The 17,239-nt window shown below is 35.0% G+C and overlaps 1 long non-coding RNA gene across 1 annotated transcript; it reads right to left on the reverse strand.

The window, feature by feature from the left end:
* Window positions 1–2,103: 2,103 nt before the first annotated feature.
* On the reverse strand, window positions 2,104–8,579 carry LOC123553593 (uncharacterized). The gene is made up of 5 exons (XR_006686793.2): window positions 8,477–8,579; window positions 7,262–7,315; window positions 3,647–3,752; window positions 2,929–2,993; window positions 2,104–2,172 (listed from the first exon to the last, which is right to left on the reverse strand). It is a non-coding gene; the product is annotated as an uncharacterized LOC123553593 (long non-coding RNA).
* Between the last annotated feature and the right edge of the window lie 8,660 nt (window positions 8,580–17,239).

Here is a 17,239-nt window from a genome sequence, read left to right on the forward strand (position 1 = left end):
TCACTAGCGATGAGACGTGGGTTCACTTTTATGAGCCCAAACGAAAGATACAGAACAAAATATGGACAACTAAAAGGAGCCAAAGACCTTGCATAGCAAAACGCACCATGAGCGTCAAAAATGTAATGTATGTAATTTTCTTTACAAATCAAGGTCCTGCTTTTCAAATTGCCTTACGAATGGGTAAATCTGTAAATGCCAAGTTTTACAAATGCAAGGTCCTTCATAAATTAAAGAAATATTTCGCCAACTGTCGACCAGCAACTGGTCTCCGTGATGTCAGGTTGTTGCATGACAATGCTTCGTCACACAAAGCGGCCTTTGTACGCGAATATCTGAAACAGGAAACGGTTGTCGAGCTTCCCACCCTCCTTATTCGCCGGATCTTGCTCCTTGTAACTTTTTCCTATTTCCGAGGCTCAAAAACCACCTTGCTCGAAGAAAATATCAAACGCGCAAAAATCTCGGTTCGGCTATTTTCCAGTGTCTGCACAGTATACCTCGAAAAGATTATGAAAACGACTTTAAAAATTGGATAAAAAGACTGAAACATTGTATATCACATGGTAGTGAGTATTTTGAAGGATTGAGATAATTATTTTGGCATTGTTTGTTAAGCACTTCGGAAAACTGACCTAGTTGCATTCATATTTGAACACCCCTCGTATAACAAAGAAGGCTTCCACCAACGTCCACAAACAGGCTCAATCAAACCGAGCCCGCAACAGTTTCGTTAAAGTCGTGTTGGGCGACCTGTGGTTTTCCACATTTTTATTTTACTGTGTTGTCTTGTCTCGCAAATGACCTACTATTTAGCACCAAGGGAAGTAATGCGTCCATTTACGCCTACAAAAGGATTCTAGATTAGTATCCCTTCCTCTGGTATATTTCGAACGTTTTAAAATGGAAATAGATTTTAGACAAAACTAAAATCCCAAAACACAACATGGTGCGACCTTGGTACCGATGGTAGCAAAAACACCACTAGTGTTCTAGTGCAAGATCTCGCTCTAAGCCCTCAAATATCCTTATATCATAAAACAGAGTAAGGAACATTACTCCCTGCCAGGTAAGTGAATCTCTCACAAACTAAAGAGTAACCGCTGAAGTAAAGGTATGTACAGTACAGTAAAACCCATGGAACCAGTGCAAGAGCACCAAATGAAACACCATTAACGACATGACGAAGTAGGACAGAGGCCAAATATCAAACCGGTCCGTTCTAAAAAGATAGTTACCATGAAGTCGTCCACCTGTCCCGTCCATTCAATTTTGTTATAATAGAATTTCGCTTTAAGCAAGTGCCAGAGAGGCGTAAGGGGTGTTGCACATTTCATAACTACTCATGAACAGACTCAGTATGCTGTTATTTGACTTATAGCATGCATTTCCACTACCGTCGATGAACAGGCTCAATCAAACAGAGTCTGCAACATTTTCGTTTTTGTCGTGCTGAGCGACCTGTGAAGTTTCCACTTTTCTCTATTTTATATGCTCCTAATGGAATTTCTTACAGATTTTTTAAATATATATAATACTTTTGTTAAATTAGTGAATACTATTTATACCTGACCATAGAGCCCGCTATACATTTGCGTATACTATGACAAGAAATAAGACATAATCTATATAGCGTACAAAGTGGAAACAAATAGTTCGTTGAAGACTTATAGCAGCACTTGATGCATTCATATAAAGACTTTGTGAACAATCTGATGGTGGAATTATGTTTGTGCCTTGCTATGAACTGTTTCAACTGTTAGGAGTTATTCTTTTTATAACTATTTATTTTGTATCTAGATATTTAGTTGAACGTAAAAAATTGTCGTCAAGTTTTAATAACTTTACTAAGTATATAAATTAATTGTGTGTGTAAAGAATCAGTCATAATGAAATGTTGGTTTAAACAGCTCCCAGTTCTTTAGTAGTAGTAGTACACATCAATACATGTATTAAAAGTGTGTTCTTTTGTTAAACCTAATGCATAGTATTAGAAATATATACAAACATGCTACTTTTTACGTTTACATAAACAATATGTAGCAATAGCGCATAATTTCAAACATGAGAATAGGACTAGTTATTCAAGTAAGAACGAAGCCATTTATTTTTTTATATTTTCTTTACTGTTAACTGTAATGAACAGTTCACATCTTTAACTTGAGTCTTTTTCTGAAAGAAAAAAGAAAAAGAGCAATTAAGTCTTAAGACACAAAGAGTATGAGCACTGTATTCAAGATAGTGGACTCGGCATGAAAGTCGCTATTATTAGTCGGTATTACATTGCGCTTATTCATGCATGACGTTTCGGCATTCTTCGTTGATACTGTAGCTCATACGAGCACATTGGTTTCCGTTCCTGTAAAAAAGAATGCAAAATGCACTAGGTTTAATTGTGTTCACGAGATGTAAGGAAATAGACATTTTATCAATGTTTGTTTCTGATGAACCACCGGCTTCTGATGTAACAGCGGGCAGTTAACATAACCAGTGTTACTTGATTCTGTACCAGTACTTAACTGTTGTCCGCAAGTAACTGCCAACTTCGCATAATTCAGAGATGGACGACAAATGATTACAGACATAACGTCGTTATCAAATCTTCAAGGAGAATATTCACCAGGCATGGTGATCTCGCGAATCTGTAGTTTAATTCTCTCTCTATTGAGTCAAGCGGTCGGAATTGCAATTCATCAAACCTTAAATCGGACCTCCGTTACACAGAACATAAAATGGAACTACATAACCACAGTGCATCGGTTAAAATAGAAACATTGATAAATTATATACTTCATGAATGAAGAGACGGTTTACTGTACTGTTCGAGCTGTAAAATTACGGTTTATGGTCAAAACTTAAATAGTTGTTTAAATACAACGGCGTCTAACTGGTGTTCATCGATAAGTATCTACACAGGATTATACTTACTTTACATTAGTTGATCAGAATCTACAGACTGTCAACACTCGCCATTTTTAACAAAACTAGCACCACTGGAAGTAGATAACATGTAAAATTTATTTAATAATACTGAATATGTAGAATTCATGGGTCTCTCAATTTCTACATAGAATAAGTTCCATTGTAACAAAATAAAAGCGAATACTTTCTGTGGAGGTAACATATCACGGTGGCTGTACAGAGTAATATTTCTGTGAAATAATTTAATCTTGTGGGCATAAAATTTCGTCATTCTAGCTAATTCGACTGTTCCGTTAGGATATGAATTTGTATCCCATTCCTGAATTCAGACATGAAATAGATTGCACTTTATTTGTTCGTAGGAATATAATTTTGTGGATTGCCGTAACCACAGTTATTACTCCCACATCAATATTGATGATTTCACAGTTTCCGAAAAAGATCCCATTTTTGGTTCTACGTTAAGTCTTTGAAAAATAAAGGAATGAAAGTACATACATGTATATAAATAAATGTTGTTTTCGAAAACGCATTGCATTGTAAATCTTTTAAAAAGTGCATCAAAGAGCAAGGAAGATTTTCTTTAATAATATACCTGAATCGACGCTAAAATAATAACAAATTTTAGACAAATATTAGTCCTTTCAAGCAAAAGTCACACGGGGCTGTCATCTTGACCTAAATTTGAATAAAACAGCGGTGAATATTATGACGTCACACTTACCTGCAGATACGGGAACAGTTGTTTCCGTGTGTCACACCATCGTCTCCACAAACTGGGTTCCAATCCGCTGTACATATAGGCTGACACACTTCTGCATTTACAACAGCTAAAAGGCGTGAATAAAATTAACTATTAAATGATATGAATATAAGACTCATTATTTTATCTATAAATGACAATATTCATTTAGACGCACAAAGCTTGCAATTGGTGTTTATCCAAAGTTACCAATTAGGGATTGGTATTTGGATACATAGTGGTTTTTCGATGGTCGGCGCGTGCACAACCGACAGACAAGAAAATGGTTTCAAAATTCAAACCATCACACCCATTTAGGGTGCCATGTTGTTAATGATACATTTGTCAGTAATTATCTAGTAAGTCATCATTTGTAACCTATATTAAAAAGGATCCAAAATTGATCTGTTTTATATCGTCCTGGATTGCTGGTATTTTGCAGGTATATATCTCTGTACAGTAGGGGGCAGAGGCGAAGTTGTTAGTTTCACGGACAAATTAGAAAGTTCACAAACTCGGGAATCGTTAAACTTGAACTTACATACATATGGGATAAGTTTTATTACAGGCAAACAATAATTGTCTGCAATAAAACTAGGAGACATACATACAGGAAATCATTCAGAGAAGTTCAATTGCAGTGGCATTTATCATGACATTAGCTTAATATGTCGTGACACGAGAGGGAACAAGATAACAATATTCAAATCGCAAAGAGCATACATATTGGATAAGCTTTGTCTCAGGCAAACAATAATTATCTGTAACGAAACTAGGAGACATACATACAGGATATCATTCATAGAAGTTCATTTGCAGTGACGCTTATCATGACATTAGCTTAATATGTCGTGACATGACAGTGAACAAAATTCCAATTAAAACAGGAGAAATATAAATATACTCTCTGGTAGTTATATATACTACTTTAATTTTGTTAACATACGTAACAGAAACAACTAAGCCTGAAAACACGGTTGTACAAAAATCAAGTTTATCAATAGACTTGCCGAAATGGAAACTAACAAGTGATAAACTCCTTAACAATGAAAGATATTAGGTAAGGGTAGATTTCTCCAACACACACAGCCACAGAGCCACGTATTTGCAAAGTAGGCCCACAACAAAAAGAAGCTGTTAGACTAGTTATTAAGTAATGGTGGGTTCGATCCCCGGCCGCGTCATACCAAAGACGTAAAAATGGTACTAGTAGCTTCCTCGCTTGGCGCTCAGCATTAAGAGGATAGTGCTAGGACTGGTCAGCCCGGTGTCAGTATAATGTGACTGGGTGGGGTACCATGCCACGTGTCTATGTCGTGATATTCCAGACAGGCAGCACTATAAAGTTGGGCATTGTGCTCACTGCTACAAGAAGATACCGTCGTTTATATGACTGAAAAATTGTTGAAAAACACGTCAGGCCCGAACACACACACATTAAGTACTGGATGTCTCATCAATAGTTTTAGCATGAAAACAAAACACCTTTTCAATAGAGAGAAAATAATACATCATGACTCATTTTGGAAACATGTCCTGTTGCAATGACACTTTCCTATTTTGTGAAATAGCCATTGTTGTCTTTGCATGTTCAAACTTGCATGAATAGTGCAATGAACTTGAATCAATATAAATTTTAATCACATTGTCAATGTTTCGTAAATACAATCTTTTATGTTATATAAATCGTGTACTCATCCAGGTCATCATTCCGATATTAACCTTTCCGTAGAAGATTTTAAGAAGTTTCAGTTCTTTCAATGAAACTGAGTCTGCAATTTTCACTGTTTGCCTTGTTCTCGATGCTTTCCAGATTTTATTTACTTCAGCCCAGCGGGTGTGAAGTGCTGTGTGGCGGCCTTAAACTGTCGCCCCGGCTTCATCTCAGTGTTGTTATATTTTCTGGTCCTTCGGGATCATTGATTTCAAGTCATTTAGATTTAAAGATTGAATACTGCTTAAGCCGGTGCTAGGGGGCGTGGGCATTGTTGCATTTTCAATTACTGCTCATGAACAGACTCAATCAAACCGAGTCTGCAATTTTACTGTTTGCCTTGTTTTCGACGCTTCCGAGGGATCTACTTTCTAGATTTTATTTATATAGTTAGAAATAATTTCTTATGATTCTGTTGTTATAGAGTAGAAAATTAAAAGATATATGCAATCATTTCACTCTTAAGGTTAAATAACCTATTTAATAATTCTGTCGCGTTGAAAATGGTCTCCAGTCGACATAGATTAAGTATGTGCATTTGCCATCACATATTCGCTTAGATTCTAAATTTATTTCAGTGATATTTGAAATCATGTATATTATAGCTTGCTATACTATGGGTGACTATGGTCAGAATGCTCCATGTAACTTGGGTGGCTGTGGTCACAATGCTCCTTGGGTAGTTTAAGATTAAATTTGCCCGAGTTACGATTAACATTTGAGTGGATAAAGCTGTTTTGACAGTGATATTTGAAATCTTAGATTTTAGCTATACTACGGGTGACTATGGTCAAAATATTCCTTGATAACGTGGGTGGCTTTGGTCACAATGCTAGCTCTGTTAACATTTCAGTGTGTTAACCGCTAGATCGCTTAATGTGGGTTAACCGCCAGGTCGGTTTGAAGTGTGTTTACCGCTAGGTCGGTTTTAAGTCTATTAATCGCTAGATCTGTTTAAAGTCAGTTAACAGATAGCTCCGTTTAAAGTGTGTTAACCGCTAGGTCAGTTTACAGTGTGTTACCGTTATGTCGTCAACTCTACGTCCGTTTACAGCGTGAACAAGGTTTTGTCCATAACTGCGTAGCGTAATTTCTAGTTTCCTAAGTCCCCAGTCTGCAGTTGCTATTTGAGTCAATTTATTAAGGAAAACATGCGCTTGCTTTCTCGTCAGTCTGCGGCCCTTGATCACGCGGCCTTTTCTGCCACTTATTAATGCTACTGAAATAGTAATAAGTTTGTTCGATACCCTTGTTTATATGCTAAAGTGTTGACCTGGAATAAAGAGTTATATTGCTAATATGTTGTTGTGTGTTATTGCTTTGAGAAGTCCTTGAATAATGCAAATCCATCATAACTCGGGGCAAATGTTCGCATACGACTGCCTTGTAATTGTCCCCATCATAGTTGTATTATTTTACCGACTGTACAGTGAGTAAAATATATATGAACAGACAAAATCAAAAGTTAAACAGAAAAGAACCAATCCGATGCAACTCCCATTCAAGTAATATGTCATAAGATTTAAGAAATTGATGCATTGTTACATTTCCCTTTTCCTATTTGTTTATACACGGGGTGAAAGTCAAATCTAAGCAAGTAAGAATAAATATTAAGATCCACCTGATTTCATAATTTGGTTTTCTGAAAATGTAATTTTGTAAAAAAAATTGAATAATGGTTAAAAAATAATAGCATGCATACTTGGTGAAATTCACTGATGACCTGTCTGCAGTGTATGGAAAATATACGTTTTTCAGGTAACGTTAGGTGAACAAATAAATAGTTAGATAGGTTTGATAAAGCAATTTATACATACCAAGAGTTATATAGGGAATGGTAGTGATATTTTAGCATTGTTTGAGGTAATTAAAAGAAATAATACCTGTCACTGACAGCAACAAAATGCAGCAGACTAGAAATACAGCTTTCATTTTATCTGCAAATATAGGAAATGTACAACTTTATTGTTTAAATGTCCATGTATTCCAGCATCTATAGTCTATCAACGACATAGAAAGATAGAACGATGCTGATCTGTAGCTCGGATTGCTTCCTCATGCCACAAATCTAGAATCCCGAGAAAACGGCGGTGAGGAACGACTGATTCAAGCTCACTACATCTCTACTACGGAAGCCGCTAACTTACCAGTTCAAAACGAACTAAAATAAACATATTGTTACACTCTGATTAAAAAGTATTAACCATAAATGTATAACCATATGTAGATGTATGAGTGTTAAGACTTAATTATATAAAAAAAAACATTTTCCGTTGTCACTGAATACTTCAGGTAGTTCTGCACGTTTACTAAACCGTAAGTGATGGAATAACTTCATTTATCGGAAAACGTTGAATAATGCCTGGATTCGGCGTACGGAAACGAAAAATCATTTTATGAATTAATGGCAACCCGAGAGTAAATTTATTACAATGACAGTGTTACTATTTTTCTAAAGTAAAAACACGTTAAATAAATCCAAATATTTTCTTACAATTAGCTTGAAATATGCGGTTTACATTAATCAAATATCTCAAAAATAAGCATAAATAACCTATACATTTTATTTCATTACATTATAGACCATATCTTTATTTACGACTGTGATAAATTTCATTAAAATCTACATTGTAGAAAAAGTTCTGTCCGCGAATATGTTATGGAAGTTGTGATCTTCCCATAGACTCCCATTAAAAAAAACTACGTGAGGTCCAAATTTTTCAAATCAGTCTAGCAAAAATCAACCACACGACCATAAATTTTATTTGCTGAATTTTCTAAGAATATTCTGAAGTATTGGAAAACCAGAATTTAATCAAATTCTACAGTGTACAAAAACGTCGATTCAAACGTGCAGAACTACCTTAAAATCAGAAAGTAATAAAACTTAAAAATGGGACATTAGAATGCTGCTCAGCAAATTTTCAAATTTTAGACTGACCTTTATAACATAAAAAAAAACACAGAAAAAGTCATTAACTTTGATATTAAATCTTAGTTTATCGAATTATGTATTTAGAATTTCTCGTCCAACAAACCAATGACCTCTACAACATATTAATAAAATAAAAAACTAAAAAAATATTTAAAACACTTACCAGGCAGGTTTGACGGTTCTAATAGAAAACTATCAACATATATCGGACAGATTTCTATTTATACCAGTTGTTCACTATGTGTTTTAGCCAGAAACCATAGTAAACATAATTAATTATTTTGATTGATGCAACATGCTTAAAGTATTCACGCAGATGTTTCCAAACCTTAAAGCGTAATTCTCGCACAGACACCAAAAATGGTTCATATATCCCTGTAACAATTTTTGCCTATTGTCTGTGTGTTTAACAGAGATATCAAATTTCCTATCGTAATTGCCTTCAGTAAAGATGACACAACGTAACTTCTCACTTCTGTTATCCGTTCTATTATCCGCAACATTGTTCTTGAATCCATCTGCTAGGATTTCTTAAATTATGTAAAAAAGTAAACGAAGTTTCACAATCGGCTTAAAGATAAGAGTGTTATGAAAATTTCAATATTTGGTAAAATTGCGGCCATTTTGTTTCCATGGGTACTTTTAACAAAATGGCGGATATAAATTTTTAACTATATCTTTATTTACTTATTTCTGTAAAATATTTTCTCTAATTTTCCTACTATAATGACTGAAATGACTTGTATTACATCTTACACTCAAGATAATTTAAAAATAATCTATAATTAAAAAAAAGATGTGCTAAATAAGGAACAGAGCAGGGTATAGATGACGTCATAAAGACACTAAAATGGCTACCAGCATGATCAGACATTTTTGCTTAAATTTCAAACTGCCATATCTTTTTTCAATTATGGTCCGATTTTAAAATTTGTTCCAGTGTTATAAAAGGCTATGATATAAATTCCACATCTAGTTTTAAAATTAAAGCCAGACATGTAGCAGAATTCAAATGGATTAAAAATTTACAGTCACCGTTTCCGTTGGGTTTAAATGATAATATTTATCAGGAAGGTAATATCTCTAAAAACCCTAATATCGATATCTTTTCTATTTTAAATATTATGAAACGTAAATCTAGGTCTCATGGAATTAGACGAAATGGTAATGTTAAGCGCAAATCTAAAGTCAATTTATCTGTTGCTGACCTCGATTTAATTCTTTCAAACTCTGGTAGACATTCAATGCTTTGTCGTCTCACATCTTTATCTGTTCAGTCTCTTAAAAAGCTAGACGAGGAAGCGGACCAGTATGTTATTCAAACAGATCCGTTTTACACTGTATCATATCTTATTCAAAGTTACACACAACATGTTCTCCGTCCACATATTGACACCAAATCTGACCATGAGAGACATTTTCTTAAAATTTATTTCATGAATAAAGGTATTGACTTCATCGATGTACCCAGTATATTTCGTGATAAAAGTGTCATTGATTCTGTGCCTAAATATTTCAGAAACTCCGAAATTCCTATTATCTGTTATAAATATAAAACACCTGTAAGAAATCTTATATTCAATTACAATAAAATTGTTTCCGACTTAGATGTTCAAACAAATACCCCTTCTTACTGCGAATTTAAAAACTCAAAATTTTGCTATTCAGATGCCGGTCATGTCATCACTGGTAATTTTGATATTATTAAAGACAAACGTATTCGTAATTTATTCTTTAAAGGACCTAAATATAGAATTTCTTCAACTATTGATTTTGATGCTTGTCGTGGTCAGATTGCGGAATCCATCGAAACTTTTGTGTTAAATGGTGTCGTCGTGAGAATGCTGATCCCAATGCTTTAACGTCCTCGAAACGAAATATTTTTAACATTGTTGATTCTCGAATAAAATTTTATCAAACTAATGAACACCTACTTCCAACAAAACCCAAGTTTACTTTGAAAAGGAAATCCAAGAATTTCATTCTAAGTATGTCTTAGTTCCAGCAGACAAGGCGGCCAACAACATTATTATCATTTGACGCCTACATTATATTAATGTTTTACAAAACGAACTAAATAGCACTAAAACTTATACATTGAGTCCTTCTGTTGAAAATAATTTGGTCACTGATCACATCACTGAAGTTTCTAATTTAAAAGTTCGTATAGACGATCAACAAATTAAACTACCAACTATGTACTGGATTCCTAAATTGCATAAACAACCATATAAAGCCCGCTTCATCACTAATTCAAGCTCTTGTACAACTACAGATATTTCAAAACTATTAACATCATGTCTAACTGCTGTGAAAGCCCACGTGGAAAGATACTGCGATAAAGTATACGAAAACTCTGGTAAACATTTATTTTGGTCGATTAAAAATTCTGGCGAAATCCTGGATAAGTTTAAAATTAATACTTACAAGGTATCTACAGTCAGTACATACGATTTTTCTACTTTGTATACCACTTTACCACATAACTTAATAAATGACAAACTAAATGCCCTAATTCAAAAGACTTTTGCCAGACAGAGTGCTACATTTCCCGCTTGCAGTTTTGATAAAGCTTTTTTTACTAGCAATATTATTAAACATTATACAATGTGGACCTGTGACGAAGTTTGTAAAGCCCTTTCCTTTTCATTGAACAACATTTACATCAGGTTTGGGAATGCAGTTTTTAGACAAGTAGTTGGTATTCCCACGGGAACAAATTGTGCACCCCTTGTCGCAGATTTATTTTTATATTGTTATGAAAGAGACTTTATGTTGAGCCTTTCTACAGATACGCAGGCAGATATTATAACTGCATTTAATAATACATCACGCTATCTGGATGATATTCTTAATATGGATAATCCGTTTTTTTTGGTCAATTGGTGGGTACTATTTATCCTAGGGAGCTTCAGTTAATTAAAACTAACAATTCGGATACTGATGGTTCGCTTTTAGATTTACATCTCTCTATTTACGATAATATTATACATACCAAAATTTATGACAAGAGGGATGATTTTAACTTTAGTATTGTAAATTTTCCTCATTTGGATGGGGATGTACCTCAGGCTACATCTTATGGGGTATATATTTCTCAATTAATTCGGTTTGCCAGAGCGTGTAGTCATGTCAAGCATTTCAATGAACGTAATCTATATATTACAAGTAAACTTCTTCAGCAAGGCTACCGTTATTACAAATTGCGTAAATATTTTGCTAAATTTAACAATCGTAATTCTGATTTAGTTTTAAAATTCAATAGTAATTTAAAGACACTTCTGCGAGAAGGTATTTCTAAACCCGTTTTTTATGGGGATGTGATTTACAAACTTCGTAAGATCTTGGGTCATGGATATTTTCCAAATGTATTTGGTAAAATTATAAAACGTTTTATTAAAAGAGGTTACGACCCAACTGTTTTGAGACATACCGCATGTTTAGTGTTCAACCCGTTTACAGTTGGACACTACGCTTCCCTCTTTGACTGTGTCTGACGGAAGAGGGGGAGGACTCTATGATAAGCAGTTTTTAAATCCTACCAGGACTGAACTGTTTTGATATCTGTCTTCTGGCCTGTTTCGTCGGGCCCTTAAGGGTGTTTCTCTTGTTGCTCTGTCTTCTGAAAAGGCATTGAGTACATACGTTTTTGGTTCTAAAGGTTTGCTTTTTATATTTTTATACACGAGCATTTTTGTGTTTTACATGCCATGCCTTTTTGTTTCCATTACGTATGTAAGAGATTCACCTGGAGGGGATTACTTTTATTTACACTGTCCCGTGTCTTTGGAACATGGTGGGGGTAAGAGTGAGGTTGGGTGCGCACCATAAACCGGTTTAAGCTCCCCAGTGGTGTTTTTGCCACTGACCGTTCCAAGGAGGTGCCTCACTGTGTTCCTTTGTTTGTTCGTATTGTCCTCTTGTGTAGGCTTTGTGCGTGTGCGCGTGTATGTGTGTGTGTTCCTTTGTTTGTTCGTTTTGTCCTCGTGTGTTGGCTTTGTGTGTGTGCACGTGTATGTGTGTGTGTTTGTGGTGTGGACGTCTGCGTGCTGTAGGTTTCGTTTTGGGGAGGCTGCGATTTTGGTACGTGGCATTCACTGTTTGATATTTGTCTTTGTTTCTTTTTTGAGGATGGCTTTCATATACACTTAAACAATATGTCAGGTAAAGGTGGCATTATTTTAAGAGAAAACAAGAAGCTATCTTGAACATAATTTCATTTGTCAGAAAATCGTCGGAAACTCTTCATAAGTAAATTCAAAGTACCCTGATATAAATGTAGTCTATTTACATCATGCTTGGCGTGTTTATGGCTTGGCGATACGCGAATCGAATGCTTCACAATAATGATGTTCTATTGCGTTGCTGAGTGGTATCTGTAAATAAAATCTGGAAAGTAGATCCCTCGGAAGCACTGAGAACAAGGCAAACAGTGAAAATTGCAGACTCGGTTTCATTGAGTCTGTTCATGAGCAGTAATGGAAAATGCAACACTGCCCACGCCCCTTAGCACCGGCTTAAGCAGTATTCAATCTTCAAATCTAAATGAGTTGAAATCAATGGTCCCGAAGGACCAGAAAATATAACAACACTGAGATGAAGTCGGGGCGACTTTTTACGGCCGCCACACAGCACTTAACACCCGCTGTTGTGAAGTAAATAAAATCTGGAAAGTAGATCCCTTGGAAGCACCGAGAACAAGGCAAACAGTGAAAATTGCAGACTCGGTTTGATTGAGTCTGTTCATGAGCAGTAATGGTAAATGCAACACTGCCCACGCCCCCTAGCACCGGCTTAAGCAGTATTCAATCTTCAAATCTAAATTAGTTTAAATCAATGATCCCGAAGGACCAGAAAATATAACAACGCTGAGATGAAGTCGGGGCGACATTTTACGGCCGCCACACAGCACTTAACACCCGCTGTTGTGAAGTAAATAAAAACACCATATCGGCCAAACTGCCACATGTCCACTAAAACATGTAAGCTGATCATATCACTACCCCGATATTTATGGTCACCATTTTCCACGTGATATACAGAGGGTGGTAAAAAATCTGGTCTAAACTAAAGCACTTCATTTGCCCACCTATTAACTTTTTTGATGGGTTGAACGTTTTACCGACAAAATTATAGGTCATACGGCAACGTTCCAGTTTTACGTTGAAGTGGAGGACCCGTGGTGACAATCCACAAATCATTTCAGGCACGAGTGGACACCTTAATAGAACCACCGATCTTCCGATGGCTACTTCCTATATCTAGACAAACATCTGCTTCCATGTAGAATGCTGTATAAATATGTACGTTCGTTAAATGTTGCATTTTCTGTTTGTCTTCTTTGTTTTTCAGTAGGTGTTTTTGAAGAGGAAATCATCAGTACCTTGAATGTTTACAGATCAAACAGAGCACATATGTTGACATATCATTATATATGTATTTTTGACGTTTCATACTAAAAGGCATTTGTTCTAATTACAAGATAATCTAGATTTAATATTTTGATTGAAGCAGGATACGGCAATTTATATCCAACCTATAAAGTTTCTTTAATCATGAACTTTCAAACGGTGTTTGATGCAGCTGCGTCAGCCGAAGGCACGGAATTATAACAATTTATTCAACGTTCTAGTTTTTCAGACAATTTTGTTCTATAAATTGCTTTGGAGCTCGAGGGTACCTGTATACATGTTTGTTTGAAAAATGCTTTGTATATAATTTGAAAAACTTTTAAATCCTAAATATAGTCAGGGACCTAACGAAATTTAGAAGAAAAAAAAGACAACGACTGTTAGACTAGCTAAAACTCTATATTTTGATAAAATATTGATCATTATACTATACCAAATTGCAAAATTGCATTTTAATCATGAACTTTCAAACGGTGTTTGATGCAAGCTGGTCAGCCGAAGCAGCGGAATTAAACAATTTATTCAACTCTAGTTTTCAGACAATTTGTTCTATAATTGCTTTGGACTTCGAGTACTGTATACATGTTTTTGAAAATCTTGTATATAATTTGAAAATTAATCTAAATATAGTCAGGATAACGAATTTAGAAGAAAAAAAAGACAACGACTGTTAGACTAGCTAAAACTCTATATTTTGATAAAATATTGATCATTATACTATACCAAATTGCAAAATTGCATTTCGTCAAAGAAGATTGTTGTGCACAAATGAAGTTGATCTCATGCGTAAAAATATATATAAACAGCAATATTTTTATTTCAGGAAATATCAAATCTGTATTCCATTTTATTAACTAAAACTAAATAATGATAGATCCAGATATGCTAATATTGATCATTTCAACAGCTTAGTCTTTATTAACATAATGATAAACAATGTTGTATGTGTTATAATTATACTTTAAGTACTAAGTCCAAACATATTCACATCTGGATGAAGGTGTTTGGTTGTCCTTCAAAGAAGAAAAAAACCATCATCAAATAGATATAGATAGATTTCTGTTGTAGATGATTTCCATTATAAACTCAGCATGCCTCTACGACCGTCATTTTAAAGTTAATATAGTTATATAGTTTTATAGTATTCAAATTAACCAGTTTGACATCGATTCATTTGTCTATTTAATTACATACGTACGTGCATTCAAATATAAGTATGTACATAAATGCATAAAATTTATTTTCATTTCTAAGTCTAATTATCACAATCGGATCATATCGCAGCGCTCGAAATGACAGGTTTATTGTTTATAGTTGACTCGGCAACGCGTGGAGTGGTCATAGAATACCGAAACACATTTTTGTTTGATGAAAAACGAAAAGTGGGTTATCCGTACATACATACTTAGGTAAACCTCAATATATACGTACGTTCATATACGAGGAATGTTCAATAATACCCGGAAATGGCTGTCATTTCTTCATATATGATCAAAAATCAAAGAAACTGTTACATAATTTACATTAAGGAATACTTAATTGATATGTCAAAATAATATTTTCTGTGGACTATTTATAAGTAAATGCTAGTCCCCATGGCAACATCATGTGGCGTGATCCGGTCCAATTCTATGTCTTTTCATATTTTGCACTCGCTTAAACGTCACTTGCCATTTACCTATTTTGCAAGCTAACTTTTCTTAAATTGGGTGAATATTAACTTGAAATGCAAACAGACTAATAACGTTAAATCACAAATTTGATATCACTGAAAGTTTTGGTAGGCATATTTCCTTTGTCCTCGCTTGAAAATCAATGTTGAACAGAGGCATTAGGTCTTGAACAAAAAACCAAAGAAAAAGACATTAGGATTTCAAAGTGGATATAATGCGAAAATCGTGAAGCACAGTGCATGTTTAGTGATTGACCCCTCTACAGTTAATCGCTACGCTTTCCTATTTGATGGTGCGATAAAGTGTAAGACTCCATGATGCTTTTCTCCTAAATCCTACATACAATGGATGGAGGGAGTTGATTTTTGTCTTGCAGTTTTCTTAGTCGTGCCCTTAAAAGTTAGGCTCTTAGTGCTCTGACTTCATACTTTATACATGTTGTTGAGTACATTGGTGTAATTATACCTTAGATTTACCTTAATTTTATGTTTTACTTTATTAATCTGTTATTTTTGTGCTAATATTAGAGCCTTTCTCAGCGGGGATTTTATTTATACTGTAATGTCTAACTTGTTGAAAATAGGGTAAGTGCGAGGTTGGCATGCCTTAAACGCGTTTAAACCCCCACTTTCCTTTATATAGGTTATTGACTGTTCCAAGGCGGTGCCTATTTTCAACTGGTTTTCTGTCTGTCTTGTATTGTCTGTTGCGTATGTAATCTTGTTTGTTGTAAGCGTTGTTTCCTCATCCTTGCTTCCCCTGTTGCCCCCCCCCCCCCTCATCTCCTTTCCCTTTGCATTTGTGCTACTTTTTGCATCCCTCCCCCTTTACTTTGAGTTAGTTTTCATGGCTCCATTTTATCCTGGCTGACGGAATCCTAAGGCGGTACACATTTGTTTTGTCCTGCTTATATGGGTGCGTTTGTGCGATTTTGAGTCTAACACGGCGTCCTACTGTTTTCTATGTTATGTAGTTGGGTGTGGTTGTGTGTTTGATTTTGGTACATGAGTGTCTGCGCTTTTTTGGTTTACGTTGTAGTGTGACTGTGATTAATGAACGTAGCATTCCCTTTGTATTTTCATCCTTGTTCATCCTTCCCCTTCAAATTCCTCCCCCACCCCACCATTTTACCACTTCCTCCCCCTCTATCTATATTTGACATAAATTAATATGTACTTGTTAGATATTTGAAGCAATTTTTCCATTACATCTTCATTTTGTTGTGGGCCTACTTTGCAAATGCGTGGCTCTGAGGCTGTGTTTTTGGTGCTCTGTCCTTCCGAGAAATCTACCCTAACCTATTATCTTTTGTATTATGGACTTATGATACCTATATTACACTGATCGATTGGTTCTTTTTCTCGACATGTCTGTAAACAATTTTAGGTGTTATTTCTGAGTCCAAAATTAGCAAGATAGTTACGTAGAATGAAAACTCAAGTACTAATTAACAATAAAATACGATTTCACAAACTCATAACTTACCTTCTACCTTAAAACTAAATTGACTACACAGGCAAAAAATGATTATTTATTCCGGTATTATTCGATTATTAGACGTACTGTATCATTTCAAAAGATTTAGGAAAACCATTGCTATGCGATACAGTGTCCACCACTGAAGGTTACTAACTATTTAATCTAAAGGCCATCCTAATCAACGATATATGTACAATATTGCGCTACATATACGTAAGATGTTATAATGCAAGCTTTGCAAATCGGAAAATCTATAGTTGTCATTTGCTATTAACGTCTATTAAAATAAAACATACTTAGATAACATTGTGGAGAGTTAGAGAGAGACAGCTGCACCCGCCATACACACACGCACACGCACAC

Source organism: Mercenaria mercenaria, chromosome 4 (genome assembly GCF_021730395.1).
Source record: "Mercenaria mercenaria strain notata chromosome 4, MADL_Memer_1, whole genome shotgun sequence".
Classification (NCBI taxonomy): domain Eukaryota; kingdom Metazoa; phylum Mollusca; class Bivalvia; order Venerida; family Veneridae; genus Mercenaria; species Mercenaria mercenaria.